We start from the raw sequence: 18,795 nt of genomic DNA on the forward strand, positions 1-18,795 counted from the left end.
GATACACTGACCAACTCTCAATTGGATTAAACTGCTGTGGAGGGGTCTGTTTTTCAAACTGAATTAAAAAAAAAAAATTAGAAAAAAAAATACAATTTCATCCCCCCAGTGCTTCTCAAAACCAAGAACAGAGCAAGAACATGTATCTGCTCCCCCTGCCCCTTTTCAATCAGAGGCATGGTCTGAAAGATAATATAAAATACTAAAACAGGTAGCACAGAAAAACTGTTTTATGTGCTTGATACCCTGGTCCTACTATCCAGTCCTCAAAGGTCAAAATTTTAAGAATTCTTTGAAAACCTTGGGCACTCACCCAGATGTGTGAATTTACTGGAACAAATCCCAGGCATTAAGATTAATTGAATGCTCATAAATCAGCACTTGCTTACTCACTGCAGTTTCTAATGACAGTTACAGGCATTAAAACATCTTGGAATTCTTATCCCTAGAGATTACAGGCAATGGTTAAACTTGGACCAAATCAGCCACAAATCACTAATGACCTGGGAAGCTGAAAGTGCACAGACACTCCCTAAACCTTTGGACAGGAACCAGAAAACTGCACCTACCACACAAATAAGTGGTTATACTCCAGAGAACCCCAGGCCTAATATTCCACTATTATTTTTGGAATGCCAGGTTCTTTGTTTGGCTTTTAAAAGAGAAATGGGCACACACTTACTTTAAGGGAGAGAGAAAGGCTTAGTAAAGCAGAGACACACTACCTCTGTAGGAAATTAAGCCACATAGCATAAGCTAATTGCAGACAAAATCCAAGAAAGGTATTTTCCTACCTTCTACACAGAGCTCTCTGCACAGGATTCTTTTACCAAAAGAATCCAAATCCCAGCTCATATGCATAGGAAGTTAGGTGAGTGCCCGATGTCAACTGCTGAAATGATTCTGTACCTCCCAGGAGATGCTCCAGTATGGTAAAATCCAGGTGCAGATGAGCAGAAACAGAGCTAGAGACAGCATGACAGAAAATCAGCTGGAAGGCAGCACACCTGAGACATACAGCTGAGAACCCAAAACCACAGAACCACATGTTCTCCTCATCTACGAAAATCACCTGTCTGATCTGACTGACACACTGACACTGACACCTCCACAATACATTTACTACATGTATTCAGTGTAAACCAAAACAATCCCATTTTTTCTCCTAAACAACAAAACGTCTCAAAAATCTAGAGAATACTATGATTTCCTGTGCTAAGCAGCCACTTCACAATGAGAACTTCTCATAACCCTTCAGAAAAGCAGCACAAGTGTAATGAAGCAAGCATGGAAAAGAAGACTGTCACTATTCTCAATAGCTAAAGCCAAATGAGCATTAATTGAAAACTAAGAGAACTCCATACTCAGCCTCCAGCTGCCTTTCTACCAATAAAATCATTTTCAGGGGGCTCAGAGGTGCCAAAGAATTTTTACTACATCTAAGCACTCCCCAATGATCAGAAGCAAGAGAAAACAAGAGCACATACATTGCTACAAGCTTTTGGGATAACATGAAAATCAAAGTAAAGGAGATCCTTGTAGCTTCACTTGTTCTTTAAGCAAGTAACCTACACTGCAGATTTGCAGCTAGCAAAGAGCCACTCACTGTATTAAAAGAATAGCTGTCAGGAGCAGCTTTAGGACATAAAATTTTGCTTCATTGGAAGTCAAATTCTCTCTTTTTCCCCTACGTTTTCCTTTCTTATCTCCATTCTCATCAAACAAGAAAAAAATGTGACAAAAGATTTTACAGTGCTCTAGAAAATCTATGTGCAAATGGAAGAAACCTAGGCAATTGACAGGAATCCCCAGAAATTTAAGTGCTACTGAAAAAATTTTCCAAAGCTCACTACTTAAAGAACTCTAGGGAAAATGTCAAAAAAAATATCAAAGGTAAAGAAACAAATTTCTTTTTAATTCCCCTGCCCCAACTCACTGCAGTGCATGCACACAGAAATATATGCACAAGTGTTCTCCTTTTTGCTTGAATTTCTACTTTCTTTTAGTGGTTTGATATATGCCCTAAAATCTATATATGGGAAATAGTATTTCATGTAACCCAAGTTTTTCTAAAAATTCATCTTCTCTTAATTGTATTGTATAGAATTATTGTATTTGTCTTATATATTGGCATTTAAATTTTGAGATTTGAAGCACGTAACAAATGTAAAATAAAGACAAACCTCCAAACTCCTCTGATGTAAGGCATTCAACCAGAGCAAGCCAGTCACCTGGTGAAGTTTAAGGGTAAACAAATATTACCAAAAAAAAAAAAAAAAAAAAACAAAAAAGCTTTATTTCCCCCTTATTTAACATACCTATATTTTTCCATATGTTATGTGACATAATCTGTAATATATTATACACTTTGAAAATTCAGCAACATAAAACTCACAGCTATTTTATTTTATTATAGGAGAACATCACTGATCCTCCCACTTTCAAGAAGATCCAGGTGTGAAAATATGACATTAAACCAGCTAGCAGAAGTTGCACTAAATTTCTTCAAAACCAGCAAAGATTTCTTTCAGCCTGACACATCTTGCTGACCTGGACCTGACAGACAGCAGTAATTTAGGAAAGTGCAGGTGTTTATTTGCACATCTTGTGTCTATTTTATAGCCCCCAAAACACACAATGCTTCCTATTACACCACAGAGAAGCTGCTCTGACAGCAGGCTGGTGAATCTGAGACACAGCATTATCCAAAGTGGTAGTAATAACCACCTCTAGTGTAGTTTTTGCTACACCAGTAGGATGACAGACTTCCACAGAGGCATAGTTAAGCCGTTTCCTGCATCCACAAAAATTGGCCAGATCCCTTAATTTTCCTCAGACCTGTTCCACTAATTAATATTTTAAAACAAGAAGTAGAAGATATCAAGGTTGTTGCATTCCTGCTCCAGTTTTAATATACCTTTCTGCATACTTCCAAAGATGCACACAATTTAAAAAAAAAAAAAAATCAACATATTAAATACAATCCATATTCACAGGAACTTGCATATGGATTTCTAGTTAAAGTTGTTATTATTAATAAGCACAGTAAGATTACCAGCATGTGCATTACTACTCTGCATGCATTAAAGATGCATCTTTGTCTGCCTTTTTCTTCTGCTTATCTACCCTGTTTAGAATGTTAAACTTCTGTGCTATGTAAATGAAAATATTTAATTATGCAAAGCAAAGTGGAAAGGTTTACATTATTATAATTGAGTTAAATTCTTTCTGCTTTAAGCTCAAATACTGAGAACATAGCTGAGCATCTGTTAAGAATTTCAAAGTCTTAAACTGCTGCTTTATAAATTTTAAGAGCTACATGTGAACAATTTGAAGCCTTTTGATGTTAATAAAATTACTGTAATATATTCAGTTTTCATGGTTAAAATTAAAGGAAGTCTGAAAGCTTAATGCAAATCCAAGGTGAGAAGCAAATTCAGAAAGAAGTCGCTTGTTTGCTGCAATTTTTCAAGTCTCATGGTAACCAGAATTTATAATTGCAAACAAATGAACGAACAAATGGCTAAGGAAGCTAAAATAGAACTGTCTCAGGAAAACATCACTTTAAGAGCAACCTGTTCATGGAAAGAGGTCTCCTTTAGCAAGAGAAAACCTAATGTTCACAGTTGCATACACAACAGTGATGAACTCATTAAAAACTCAAGCTGACACACTGAAGACTGCAGTCACTTCAAAGGGATGCTTGTCCTATGTCTTCACCTAACTATGTTGGGACACTCAGCAAATACACCAGTGTGAAGAGCTGCAAAGCAGGATGCCAAAGAACTGTATATTTTTATTAACAGAACTTCACTGAATCCTCACACTATGAATCACCACCAGATTGGCCTTCTGCTGGGAGACAGAAGTACAAGTAGTCCGAAGGAGCTCAAACACAAAGAATTTGAAAGGAGCAGAAGAAGAACACTGCTCTTCTTCTGCCAGCTCTACCAGCTGCAGAGCTGCCATTTCTTGGATCTGAAACACTGAATTTAGCAGGATAGTTAAAAATATCAAAGAAAAAATCCAATTTATTTTGATGTTCAGACCATGAACATGCCGGCTGTTTACATTCATAAATAGGGGTAACCCTCTTTTCTGTGATCAGCCTCACCAAGCCTACCTGGCCACTAAGCTAGAGTAATCTGCTGCACAGGGAAACAAATGCAGCTTGCAAGAAAATACATCAGGTGAATTTTGGTTCACTAATTTGGAGCTGCACTCCAAAGTTTCAGACATTCCCTGCCACATACTGGAGTGACTGGCCTTGCTCCTGTACCATGGAAGTGCTTACAACCTTTAGCAATGGGAGAAGGTTTAAATTTTTTACATTAACGCTTTGGATGCAAAACTCTTGACCATTCCTTCTTGTGCTGTTCAGTGAAACTCCACCAACCCTCAAGATCCAGCACCTCCTCCTCACCCAGGCTTCCTCAGGCAGAGGAAGCAACAGCATCCTCAAACACTTACTCAATTGCTGGTTGCCATCCAGATGCTGATGGTTTAAACAAACAAAGAAATGTGGGCAGCAGATTTTGGCTGGTGGTTTGATCAACTGCTCTGCCTTGCCCATCCCATAGCCTGGAATACCTGTACCAGCTGAGCAGGACGATAGGACTCAGTGCAGGCTCACTGCTGTGCTGGCAGCATCACAGCATCACCTCCTCTGAGCAGCTGGGGGATTATTTTGAAATCAAGAATTACAGAGTCACAATAACCACTCCACAATCACAACTGAAATTTGCTATCCACTACAGGCCTAGCTCTAATGCTTCTCTCAGGGCAGAAATGGATGAAACTACTTAGCTAATTACAAGCCTGCATACTTAGCTGCATTGTTAATATCTAATTACTTGGGCTCTAAATACAAGCAGATTTGAGCTTTTTACCACTGCTTATGTGTGCTTTCATTGGGTAACCCAACACTGGTCAGCTGTGGGGTTTTTAAGGTTAAATCATTATAAAAGTATCCAAGCCCCAGCCCCAGCCCGAGCCAGCATTTCTGCTGAGTTTCTCACTTGGCACAGGCTGCACTTTATACTGACTGCATAATTTGAAGGCTCTGCCTCACTTGCTTATCCCCCACACAGCCTCCCAAGGAAAAACCTCACACCACTGAAGGCATTAAAATGCATTAAGCTAGATAACTGCAAAATGTCATGAGCCCTTACTGACTCCACGGTTTAAGTGTGGGTTTTAATAGAGGTAATATTTCTTCATTGCTAGCCAGTGCAAGATTTGTTACCTACACAATGACTCAACTATGACATCTTTTATGAGTGATATGTTAAACTAATTAACATTAACCTAGCAGAAGAATCAAGCATAAATTAGAAGCCATTTCAGTTAAAGATACAGAGGACTTCTTTACTGATAATTTTCCACAAACAAAAGATGCTGGCCCTTGAAGTATGAGACTTTTAAAATTAACTGGTTCAGAATTATTATGCTGCTTCTTCTCAAAATAAAATTTGTACTTATTTCAACATAAAAGAACAAGGCATGTGCAGAGAGCATAGCAATTCTAAATCCAAGAACTGAAGAGCCAAGACAAAACCTTACAAAAATTATAAGATGCATTAAATACTTTATTATGTTTAATGAATTGTTTGTTCCCCTTCTGTCAGTAATGCCTATAGATTTTGACAGCTCTTCTATACAGCAGTATGGCCCTATACCCAAATGCAGGCATCAGCTGGTTTTGGCAATATTCTTTTGAATGCATGTTGCTCATACTTTAACACTTATTTTTACAATAGGTATATTAGCAAAAAATTCACCAAAAACACCTATGTTGTCCAACAGACAGACCAATATCCTTCCAGTGAGAACACCCTGACTCTCTTTAGAGACACACTAAGTGGTTGTAACTCCCTCAGAAGTTAGCTACTATCAAGTATCTCTCTGGCAAGTGGTTATTATATTACATTCAACACCCACCTCTCCACAGAGATTCTCCTTTTGTTTTTCATAGAAGAAATTGATCTTACCTAAACAGAGCTAGAGATACCCTGTCTGACTTACTGTGTTTTGTGGTGATGGCAGAACATGATCCATAACAAGTTTTTGCCAAGAAGTTAATCCAAGCACTAACCTGTAATAACCAGATCTTCTTCATCCCAATCTTCAGCCCGAGAGCATTCAGAAAAAAAATTAAGACTAAAGGCATCCTGCACCTCTTACACAAATCATGGACATAAACCACTGCACAGGGTAGAAAACCACATGGGGATGTGTTGGATGCAAAACGGCCCCTGGCAGCTCCTGGGGTGTTTGCACAGCACTGTTCACACTAAGCAACCAGAAGCCTAAAATATACACTGCTTCAATCCAGCACTCGGATACACCATTTCTGATACAGCAGAGCAGCAAACCAGAGAGCTCCCCTCCACTTTGTTTTTAGAGACAATCTACCAGATTACAGCAAGTGTGCAAACCCTTATTTTTAATAATGACATTTTTCAGCATCTACAATATTCTCTCCTACAAAGTCATCAGTCAGCCCAACTATGTTTCACAGGACTGCACCAACACCATAAGGAAATCTCAAGATGTATAACCCTGAACAACAATCTCAACAAAAGAAACAATTCTTATTCTGCTCTTTACTGTCTTATTCTCTCTGATCTGTCATACCTTAACTTACTGCCTTTTGCTACAGAGTTCAGGGGAAAAAGCCTATTTCAACTGGAACACACAATCCAAGGTCAAAGTGACAGATTGATTTCTTTGCATTTTCAAATGCAAGGAAATCAATCTGGAAATGGTTCTGGTCTTCCTTCGCAAAGATCCTTTCCCTTGTGTCAAATATAGGTCCACTAATACACCTACCCTGCATGAAGTCCACAAGTAGCATTCCATTCATGGTTTTGATTGCACTCAAAACAATTGCTACTGAACATGTTAAAAAGAAAATTAAAAATAGTCACCTCTAGCCATTTAAAGTATTACACTGCATATAATTTAAAGCAATGAATTCCACAAAAACCAACACACTTAGTGGGAGCATACATATATACACATTGTACATGCTCACACCAAGAATTAATCTATATTGATTACTAGTGGAAGAAACTAATTTTTTTAAGTGCTTGTCAAAGGTACATTTCAGCTCTGCCTTGTTGCTTTTCAGTGGTGCCTTTCTGAAGGGTGAAGGGGAGGAGTGAGCAGTATGCCTGAAAGTGTTTTACAGCTGATTACAGCAAATTCTTTCTGCAGACACTTTTATATGTTTTTTAACTCATCAGAATATGCACACAGGATGGGTGTATTTTAATAAACAAACTGTTAAATTGGAATGGGACACGTTTCATTTTGAGTACCCAAAAATCCAAACCAAAGGGGAAAGACAGCATTGAAGTCCACTAACAACAGACAACAAGAAGCAAGGTCTGAGAAAGACACTGCTCCAAACAGAGAGGAAAAAATCACTTTTCTCCTTCATGAATCTGCCTCAGGCACACCTTTGGTTCTGGACTAAATGCACTTATGTTTATATTCAAAATATATATATGTAATGTATGTGCATACACACATAGGTACTCTGGTGTCTCTTTTGCTTTTCCAAAAACTCTAGCCATCAGTATTGCCACTGAAGTCAACAGCAGCTATTATTTGGCTCCATGAAAAAGTGACCTGGATGACTGAATTTAGACACAACGGCTCAAATTCATGGCTAAATAAGAAGAAAATGTGCTCTGGATAACCCAAATTGGCTGATGAAAATATTTCAGGTATTACTTTTGAGCTTCTACACACAACAATGAATAGAAGGAAGGTGCCAATTATGAGTTTTATTAAATAAGGCATTTAAAATAAACCAGTATCAAATTAATCTTCCATCTGAATGCATTATGTGGTCCAAGATGAATCTCAGCGGATATTAAGCAGATTGTTCACTTGTTTCTTTGGGAAGAAGGAGCAATTTCTCTTATAGCTGCCTTTAAAACTTCCTTTTCAATCCTATTACTAGGTGAATTGCTGTCAGAAACACACACCAGGCTATAGACCCCTTCCTACACTGCACAAGCTCTGGAATTCCTGCAGGGGATATATATAAAACACTGCCATGATCCCAGAGACAGATTTTAACTGCATGCAAAAGGAAAGCTGTAAAGCCATATAATGCATAGACTTAATGCTATAAAAATAATGCAGACAAATCCTGAAGCTGAGTGGCAACTGTGTGATAAAGAACAAGATTTTGGGTTTAGAATTACATTTCTTTCATTCCTTCTTCTTCAAGTGCAATTTCAATTAAAAAAAAAAAAAAAAAAAAAAAAAAAAAAAAAAAAAAAAAAAAAAAAAAGCAGCAAAACCACAAAATTATGAACCTGAACCACACTTCTTTCCAGTGTCTGATTTTCAGTAAGGAGCCATGCCTATACAAGATTCACAAGTCCAGTCCGGGAGCTTGAATGAATAAACCTACTGGCTACATGGTATCATAAATCTTTGAATTTGGTAAAATTAAGCCCCAGAGATAGATGATGAAAAGAGGGCTATCCTATCCATCTTTTTTTAACATAAGGCAAATCAACTTTTGTAATGGCAAGAGAGCATCTCTTTCAACGCTTGAAGCCCAAAGCCTTGAAACAACAGCCTCTCTCTAAGGAACAATTGAGTTCATGTTCACACACACCCCAACGAAGAAAGCCCAGTGAAAGCCCCAGGTCAGATCCAGACCGAGCAGAGCTGAACCACATCATACCCAAACCCAGAGGAAAAGCAACAATTGACAGATGAAGTAGCACAATTATACAAAGTAGCTTCCAGGCCAAATTTAATACCTGGCGTGGCAGGGCACCAGCCTGCACCAAAAGCATCAAGTTGCTTAAAAACACCTCAGTGATCACTGCATAATCCAGGGCATCTTCCTATATACTCTGGAGCCACCACAAATTTCATCATTTCAGAGGATCGCCACAGATCAACGACGGTACCAATCAAACACCAATTTTCAAATTCTAAAAGGTAACAAAATGACAAAGTTTCACCCCTGAGAAAATCTGGAAACAACACGTGCAACTCCTGAAACACTTCCCTAAATTAACTGTTGCCTTGAACAGTGTTGCAAACAGAAACAAAAGATAGTAAGTTGCACCCTCAATTGAAGGTTGCAGGGATTCAGGGAGTAATTCAACACAAAATGTGCAAAGCAAAAGTTAACTTGTTTCCTTTCACAGTATTAACCATCACAATTTTATCACACATTAAAAAGAAGCCAACTACTGAGATATTTTTTACTTATGCCACAACCATTTAAAGATTTCACTCCGTTTTTCTATTAGAAATGCTCTGATAGCACAGGAGTCCTGACACATAAATTATGACAAACAGCTTCTCATCCATTCCCACAAAATCCACGTCTCTTTCCTCTTCCCATCCATCATTAGCAACTAGCCCTTGCTTTCAAAATGTCTCACCACTTCCTTTCCTCACCAATCACCTCTGGCTCACAACCAAGCCAGACTCCATCCTTATCAGCCCTGAATACCTACTCCCACTGCTCACCTATTAATTTTATGGCAATCACATGCCTCCTCCTTCCATACCCAGCTGCCTCCCAGGCCTGCAAGAAATTCCATGCAAACATTAATGATTCTACTTCAGCACTCTGTCTTATCTCTGACATGGAACTAATGCTGGCATCCAGAGCAACACCTCACTCATCAGCCATTTCCTGAAAGAAAACAAAAAACCAAACAAACAAACAAAAAAAATCACAAAAACAAACAAACAAAAAACCACCAAAAACAAACAAACAAAAAACCCACAAAAACAAACAAAAATAAAAGCACAGAAAAGTGACAGAAAAATTTATACTGGAACCTTTGGAACCTTTCAGATGTATCAAAATGCAGTTTATTTCATAGAGTTGCAACATTGTTCTTAAATAGAAGGACTGCAGCTTTAGCTTACTAATATAATGAAATTAAATCAGTTGTTTTCAATTTTTAGCAGCAGTAGACACATCCAGACTAGGTAGAAGCTTTTTCTCTTCTTTCTTCTTTGTGAAGAGTCAAACCCAATTTCTTCTCACTAATCCACAATATTCATGGATTTAAATATAGAATCCACACTTGTAGTGGTCTCATAACCTCTTGGGGGAAGTACTGTCCCTGTCCTCGAAGGCCAGAACTAATTTTGTGTTAAAATATTCAAAGTCCCCCTAGATTATCCATTTCCCCCTACCAAATCCAAACACAGCTATGCATTTCAATCAAGGAAAGGTCAAGATATCAAGCAGAATGTGGCCCTACCTCAGGCTTCACAAATAGTTTGTGATAAATTTCATGTTATGACAATGCAAGTAAAAAAAAAAAAAAAAAAAAAAAAAAGGAGTAAAAATAGAATCTATTAGTGACTTGGAAAGCTTCTTGCTACATAAAATAAATCCAATCAAGAAACAGAAAACCATTCCAGACACCATATGCCTCTGTCCTGACATTACTGAGAGCACTTTACAGAAAAAGCAGGTCGCACGTTGGAAGGTTTGTTTTCATTTGAAGTCTTCATGCAATTATTTCTCAGTCATAACTGCAATACACACCCAGATTTCAAGTGGAATCTCTCTCTTTCCAGCCTTGGTTGACTTCCTTGTACCTCTCATAAGAATTTGCTCTGACAAGGAACAAACTGTACTCCAATGGTTATATTGCTTCTGTAAGAATACTGTACCTCAAGTTGCATAATAATGTGACAAACCAGTGAAAGGAAAAAAATACAAAAAATGAAACTTAATATTAACAATTCTGACTTCTACTATAGTAAGCTGTATGATTTCACACACGAGGGTCACCCAGCCTTGAACAAAATACAAAGGAAAATACCCAGACACCATTATCAATAGCATTTTCTATGGAACAAAAGATACAAAGACAGCTCTATTCTAGCAAGGTGCCCTGACTTACAGCTTCCATCTTGCTTTCTCAGTGAAGATCATGAAGTGAATATTTACCATGCCAACCCCCTCATAACTGCCCAATACTCTTTAGGCTGCCTGGGAGCCCTTTCAGGGACTAACAATCTTAACCCCAAAAGCTTTCTCCCAAAATTTTACCCAAGAATCAAACTGTCCAAATCCTGAGGAGGACACTGTGGTGAAGTGTCCAGAGAAGAAGGCTTCTTTATCCTCCATTGCCAGAAGCAGGGCCTCCCAGAGGAGGAGTGAAAGGCAGCCAGCCCTCAGGAAAGCATCCCTATCTCCATTTTGTATCAGGAACCCTCCAAGAGGGGCGCACATGGGTCTGCAGAAATTTCCGCTTCACTTGGGACTCTGTGCATCCAGAAAAACACTTCAACCAAAGGGAAGGAACAGTTAAAGAAATCAAGACCTTATCACATTTTCCTTTCTACCTTCCTAGGTGTTAATGGATAGGAAGTTGCTCCATGTGCCATCTCCTCTTCCACCTAAAGATCTGGCAGTAACAAAACCTGCCCTGTTCTCCTCTGCCCATTTTTCACAATGCACAAACCCAACAATGAAACTCACCTGCTCACACACACTACACTGTAAAATTTGCACTTTCTGCAGCCTTTTAAATCTTTTCCACACTCAGGTTGGGTTGGCCTGAAAGACCTTCATGCTTACTCTCACCTCAGTTACACAGAGCAAAATATTTTCTCAAAGAACCAAGAACATTGGCTAGAAGTCTTCGTTAATTGAGAGCACACTTCAAAAGAGGAATCACTCTTTAAACTGTCTGGATTTTGTTTAATTTGTTTTACCTGCAAATTCTGCTACCAGATTAAAATTCCAGGGTAGGCTTGTGAGTGGGAGTTCAGAACTCCCTCCCGCCCAGAATAAACCACACTGCCTCAAAACACCTGCAAGGGTTTCAATCACCTTCCAGGACTGTCACAACCAAAGCAAGCAACTGCCAAATTGCAACCAAAGACAAATCACAGAAACAACCTCCTTCCCACACTTCAGGCTCCCATACCCAAAAACCTTCTCTCAAAAAGCAGCTCCTCCCAACCAACCCCCTCTGAGAGCATCAAGGCTCCTTCCCACCCCAATTAAGGCGGGTGGTCCCCATTGCCCCTCCCAGAGCCCAGGTGCTGCTCCTTCCCCACAGTTCTCAGCCTCTACGCAGCCCCTGCTGCATCTGGTGCCTTTGCTGGGACTGCTCCCAGGAGAAAGGTACAGGAACACTCCAGCCAGAGCCCCCAGAAAGCATTTCCCCATCTCTCTGCCAGCCTCAGAAGGGTCTCATCTCCAACCAGTGCAGCACGCCTCCAGCTGGGAACTACCATGCTGAGCACTTTCTGTCTGGCCCTGCTCTTCCTCTCTCTGCAGATCTCATCTCCAAGTAGGAGAATGATTCTTTGTGTTTTATTGGAAATAACCCAAAGAAATTTCAAGACAGATAAGCTGTAAATTTTAACAGTTTGTCACCAGTTATTAATACTTGAAATGTTCAAAGTACAAACAAATGCAAATATATCTAATGATTTGCCTACTATATCCAGAATCTTCTGGCAATAATGAAAATTCAATCTAACAAACTCTCAGATTAAGCTAAGGAGTAGTTTCTCCTCAGTAATTTTTAATCCTTAGAGTAACAATTCCCCTCCATTTTCAGTGCTGATGAAACTAATAACTTTCATGCAGATAAATAAAGTGTACCTCTAACTTCAATTTAGTTTTCCTAAAGAGCGGCAAGTGCCTGAGAAAAAACTCAGATGAAACAAAATCTTCACAGAAACAAAAAAGGATTGCAGTTTTGATTTTCTTTAAATAGACAACAATAAGAACTAGGCTTCTTTTCCAAGATGACACTAGATAGTAGCTCTAAATATTTTCATCCACAAAATCTATTTATTATTCTCAGTCTTCTCTTTCCATAAACAGACCAAAACTTTCCATTTCTGAGACTTCAAATTAAAGACTTTCATATGGCTAGCTTCAGTCATGCAAAGTTCAAAAATAGTATGAATGCAGAACAATATAAAACCGTAAATCTAAATGTACATTAATTGCATCCAGTACGCAACGAAAAGCTTACCCACAATAACCAAGAAAATTAAGAGTAGGTCTTTATTAAAACACAGTCAGAACCAGGAAATTAGAACTGTATTGCTTCTTGTATCTCTGTTTACTAGAGGAAAGGATCACAAGTGATTATTTGTTCAGATTTCTGTTTTGCTCTAAAGTAGGCCAGCCAGCTCAGCACTTTTCTTAAGATTATGAATACTTGTCTGCCCTACATATGGTTTAGGCTGAAACCAATCAGTTGAGCCGAAACATGTAGCAAAACCGACTTTTTTCACATCATTCATTTTCAGCTGTAGCAAAAAAGTGCACAGAACAGGTATAAAAGGATCAGATTTTAAATACTTTTAAAATTCTCTTTACCATTACCACAGTTCACTAAGGAGCTTGCTGATTTCCTCACTCTCGGATTAACTCTTCATCTAGATTTGAGAATAATTTGTTGTTCATTAATAACTCTTTAACCACTTGTTTTCTCTGCTAGTTTCCAATTCATTTTTTTACATTGATTACTTCATTTAGTAGGAAAACTGAGTGCTGAACTGCATCCAGTAGATTTTCATATTATTAGGACATTCAAGATGCAAGCACTCTCTGCAAGAAGACTTACATCAAAACTTTAAAACATATGAAACAAAATAATTCCTTGAATTTTTAACTGAAATACTTCTGTTTGCTCTTTCTTCCCCACAAAAGCCATCCTTGATATTTTTGTTTATTTGGAGGAAAAGAGTTTAAATCATAGAAGGTTGCTATCTTGAGTTCAAAATAGAAAATAGTAATGTCTTCAAACAAACTGGGTTTTTGGAAGATCATAACTGCAGAAAGTGCTCTGCTTAAGTTGTTCTTAACTTACTTTTCTTAAAAGTTAGGTAGTCTCATTTTCTAGAGCTGCTATGCACTCATAGACTCTAAGAAGTCATTACCCTCAAAATATAAGTTTATTATGGAAAAAGAACCCCTTTCATATTTGGGTTTTCCTTTTGCATTTAAGATGAAACATTATCAAACCATTAGTACGATATTTCTGTCAGATTAACACCACTCAAAACTCTCGGCAGGTATCAGTAGCAAGGCAAAACAAAACAAAAATCAACCAACCAAACAAAAAAAGCTATAAAGCAAGTTTGTTTAAAACAAAGTCAAGTATTTGTATTTAGTATTCTGATGTATGAGACAGTGTTTTTGCACCAGGGGAGAAGCATACCTTTCATCAGCTGCAGACACTTGGTGTCAGATGGTGATATAATCCAAATGGGTCTCGGCAGCATGTCCCACAATATCCACAAGTTTCAGTATGGGGCTCTTCCACTTTCCCCAGGAGACCATAAACCATCACTAAAATCCAAACAGCTGAGACGTCAAGCAGCTGTATGGTCCAGTTTGAATCACAACGCGCAGCCCAAGGAATCCCAAGCTGTATTCCACCATCCAAAGAGCAATGCAATATGGCACCCATCACAGACTGATGTTCTGGCAACAATCCCATTTTCCCAACAATCACGTTGTGACCTGTTCAAAAATGAGGAAGAAGTGTTAGTTCAGCACAGTAACTCTGCCACTCGGGAACTAACATACAAATATAAAATTACCTTCTTCTGAATAATTTCAAGCACAAATTTCTTCACAGATTTAGACACATCCTAAACTCAAAGCCTGGTCATAGCATTTTGTTTTAAAAACATTGTGAGGCTGGAGTTTAAGAGAAGAAGGTTTAAGAAAAAGGCTTTCATATATCTCTACAGATTGCACAGTCTTACCTTCCAGAAAATCACTGAAATGAAAGAGAAAAAGGGTAATATATAGGCTCTTCAATTCCCCTGGCAGGTATTTAAAAACTAATGAAAACAGTAAGTCAATTAAAAAAACACCAAGTAGCAAAAATAAAGCTCATCAGCCCCTTTGAGGGAAACATTTGCGATCTTCTCTGCCTCCTTAGCCCCGTTGCAGTGTCCCCCCCAAACACCTCCACCAGCAGATGTGCTGCTTCAGCTGGGACTTAAACTTTGAGCACCACTGATGGCATTTGGCCCCAGAAGAAGCCAAAGTAGCCCAACCCACATCAGTCTACTCTGGTAGTCCCTCTGTGCAATTCCTCCAGAGGTGCCAAAAGCAAGTTTGAATTAGTTTGGGAAGGGGACTATGCGGAATGGAGAGAAAGGTCCAAGTACTCTGCACAGGAGGGAACAATGATGTGAAGAACAGCGTCTCGTCTGCCAAGATGGAGTGGGGGAAAGGGAAAAGAACAAACTTCCACACTAAGGACAATGGAGAAGAACTAGAAGAAGCTTTAAGAGACTGGAAGATGCATGTACACAAAGATGAGAAGAAAGGAGAAAGTGAACATTTATGAGCAAGAATTATCACTAGAGTCTCTGTCTGCATAACTGGTTAACACAGATGTAGGGCAGTCCACAGAAGAATAAGTTTAGAAGAGAGCAAGAAGAAGCTCTGTGTTTGCTTCACATCAGGAGAATCAAGCAAGAAGAAGAATTTCTACGCATGGAGGAGAGGAAAGATCCTGGCAAAAAGAGTTTTTCATGAGAAAGGCAAGCATAAAGTTAGAAGAGTAGGTGGGAAGAGATTAAGAAAGAGGAGAATGAATAACAATAAAAAGTAAAAAGTAGACTTCAGAAATTCTGAAATGGGTAGATCTAAGGAGAGAGGGGGACAATTAGGAAACTGGGACAAGAAAACACAAGAAAGTAGAGGATTAGGATGAAAAAAGAGAAAAATGGAAGAATATTACATAGCAAAAGAAGATGGGGAAATAGTAAGATACTAAATCGATCAAGATAATTAAGAAAAGTACAAAGAGCTCACAAGTAAGTTTTGTGGAGTTGCAATGCTTGCTCTAGAAAGCGTGAACCAAAAGGAATGGAACAAAACCCAAGGCAACTATGGCGTTTCCAAAGGGACGAAGGGAACTGCACTGAAGCCCAGCCGAGGAAGGGCCAGCCTGGACTGACCCTTCCCACTCTCCCTTCTCTACGATCAATGCAGTCGGAACAACAAAGTCTTCCCTCTGGTCCGTCCCTCTTCTCCAAAAATTGTCCCTCGGCACTTCTGCGCACCTTGGCACCCTGGGATGGTCCCACACCACAACGTGTTACGCTTTGTGGTGGCTCGGGCTCCGCGACCCAAGCTGGCACACGGCGGAGCACCCACCTTGCCCCTGCTGCGCGCTGCCCTGCCCAGCCCAGTCCCACGGCCTTCGCTAGCCCCCCACTCCCTGGCCACGGCCGCCAGGACTCCCTGCAATCCCATCAATTTTTCCCCGTCTTCAGCTTTTCTCTGTCCCAACTCTTAAAAACACAGCCCGATCCAGAAAGCCCTCCGAGTCCACTTCCCTCCCCACCAAAAAAAAAAGGAAAAAAAAAAAAAAAAAAAGTTAAACCACTAAAATAAAACAAAGCCGGCACAAGAAGGAGGCAAGTCCGCCCCCCCCGACTAGTGCCCCCCAGCCCGCATTACGGGAGTTCGGGCGGAATGACTGCCTTACCCTCCCCAAAAATACCTGCATGTGCTCCCAAAAGTACAAAGGAAAGGCTGGGCTGGCCCGCGGACGCCTCCGCTGTGCTCCCAGACCCGGGCGCGGATGGCAGGGCGGAGGGGGGAGCGACGAGGGAGCCGGGAAAGAACAATAAACCCCAAGTCCAAACGTACCTTCTCCTTTCTCTAAACAGTGAAACCCGATTTCCTTAGAAGCCTACGGCGGGACTCTTTGCTTTTAAGCTGCGGGAGAGCTCGAAGAAAGTTGAGCAAATCTCTTCCGATAAAGTTGCCGAAGATGAGTTAACCCGGGAGAGGCGAGGAAGAGATGGAGAGTTCATCCGAGTTTCTCCTTTTGTTCAAGTTGCCCGAGCAGACAAAGAGCCGGCAGCGGCGGCAGGTCCCCCGCGCCCCTGCTCCCCCCGCGGTCCGGGCGCCGCCGGGGTCCCGTACTGCCCTCGCCCCCCGCCTCCTCCCACCACCGCAACTTTCCGTCTGCTCCATCCCTCCTCAGCCCCGACCCCAGCTCCGGCGCAAAACTTCCCTCGAACTGAACCTCCCAGAAAAAGAAAACAATTTAATTCAAGGCGGGGGAGTGGGGGCTGGAAAGGGAGAGAACCATCTCTCAAATCATTATTTCCGGTAGATGCACCTCTTTGTTTGGATTCCCCCGACTGTCAGTGAGGACAAGCCTCTGGGGATCTGCTTTCGGACAGTTTGATCTGCCGGAATGAGACGGACAAACGCAGGACATAAAGAAAAGTAACTTTAAAAGAAAGAAAAGGGGGGGAAAAAAGTAAATAGACAACAATATAAAACTCCGGAGTTGCGAAACGAACCCGTTTTTCATGGACACGGGAAGTACATAAATAAACAGCTGAAGGGGAATTTCGGAAAACTGTTGATTCTCCTCCCCTCCCCTCCGCACTTTTCTAGAGAACGTAACAAAAAAAGCCCCCCGAAACCTCCTGGCCGCGGCTCCGCGCCGCCGCCGCCAGCTCCTGGCATCCCTACCTGTTGCGTAAAGCGCAAAGATGGGGCCGACCGCATCCGTCCCAGAGAAACCCAAAGGGAAGGAGGGGACCTCCCGCACCCCACGGCCCCTCCACCTGCCCTCGGGCAGCCCCCCCGGGGACACCCGGCACGGGGGTCGCTGGCAGCCCCGGCGCGCCCCGGCGGAACGCGCGGCCGCCCGCGCCCTGCCCGGCCCCGCTCCGCGGGCGGCCGTCGGGGCGCCCCGGTCCCCGCCGAAAGTTTGGCTGGGCGGGGCCGAACTGCTCCGCGGCCTCGCACCGAGACAAAAGGAGAGCAGAACAGCTCTGCAACTCACCTTGGAGGGAGAGTGAGGCTGAAGAGGCACCTTCCGCCTCAGACCTCCTCCTCCTCCTTCCCACCCCCCCCGGCCCTGTGGCGACGGCGGGGCCGTGGGACAGGCTCATGCTGGGGACCGGGGCGCGATCACCCGGCTCAGCCCCGCCAAGGGTCCTCTCCCCGGCGCTGAACAAAGCGGGGGGCAGCGTCCCTGCCGCCCCAGCCCCGCCTGTCCCCACTGTCCCTAACTTTTTAGTGCCCATCTAGCATCCCGGCGGGCCGGCCCCGCGCTCGGGAAGGACGGGGAAGCGCGGCAGTGCGCCCGGAGCCGGACCCCCACGTCGGGGCAGCGGGCCCGGGGCTGCCGGCAGGGCGGGAGCGCTGCCGGGAGGTGTCGCCGGGTGGGGGGGCCACGACACGGACCCGCTGCTCATTGTCTGTCCCAGGGTGTGCCCGTGGCAGGGCGGCGCGGAGGGTGCGTGGGCGCCCGCAGCACGCTTGGGGGTCTTGTGAGTTTGTGCACTCCGTGTGCACAGTGGACGTGGGTGCCAGAGGCTCCAGCCCTCAGGACCTTGCCTGCCAGGCCTGAAATATGTCCCCAGTGCTGTTTGCTTTATTTTCTTTTCTCTTTTTAGTTGTTTTGTTTGGTTTTGTGTTGATTTGTTTGGGGTTTTTTTGTTTCGTTTTATTTTGCGGGGTTTTTTTGCCTTAGAAACAAGCAAAACCTTGGAAAAGTGACTAGGAAATGGTAGTTAATAGCAGCCCACACCAATATGGTAGGGCTAGTTTTTCAAAGTCAGATAACTGAGGATGATCCTGAGATGCAGGGTGTTGTTAGAAGGAAGAAGAGAAAGGAAGGGCACACTGTTTAGCTTTTGGTTAAGTTGTCCTGTTGAGAACTTTTACAGTCCCTGCTCACCTATGACTCTGCCTATTTCCCTTCAGTTCATGTTCATTTCATGCCAACAACCCCCAACTTGCCCTTCCTCCAGCTC

At 41.8% G+C, this 18,795-nt stretch overlaps 1 long non-coding RNA gene across 5 annotated transcripts in view; it reads right to left on the reverse strand.

The window, feature by feature from the left end:
- The window catches only part of LOC108962587 (uncharacterized), a 260,018-nt gene extending 242,369 nt beyond the window's left edge, over positions 1–17,649 (reverse strand). For 4 of the 5 annotated variants that reach the window (XR_003945588.2, XR_007776925.1, XR_007776923.1 and 1 more), the window contains exons 1-2: positions 16,664–17,489; positions 14,205–14,509 (exon numbers count right to left, since the gene is read on the reverse strand). This is a non-coding gene — a long non-coding RNA (uncharacterized LOC108962587). The other variant, XR_007776926.1, reaches the window with a different exon arrangement.
- Positions 17,650–18,795: the final 1,146 nt, after the last annotated feature.

The sequence above is a fragment of the Serinus canaria genome, chromosome 2 (assembly GCF_022539315.1).
Source record: "Serinus canaria isolate serCan28SL12 chromosome 2, serCan2020, whole genome shotgun sequence".
Classification (NCBI taxonomy): domain Eukaryota; kingdom Metazoa; phylum Chordata; class Aves; order Passeriformes; family Fringillidae; genus Serinus; species Serinus canaria.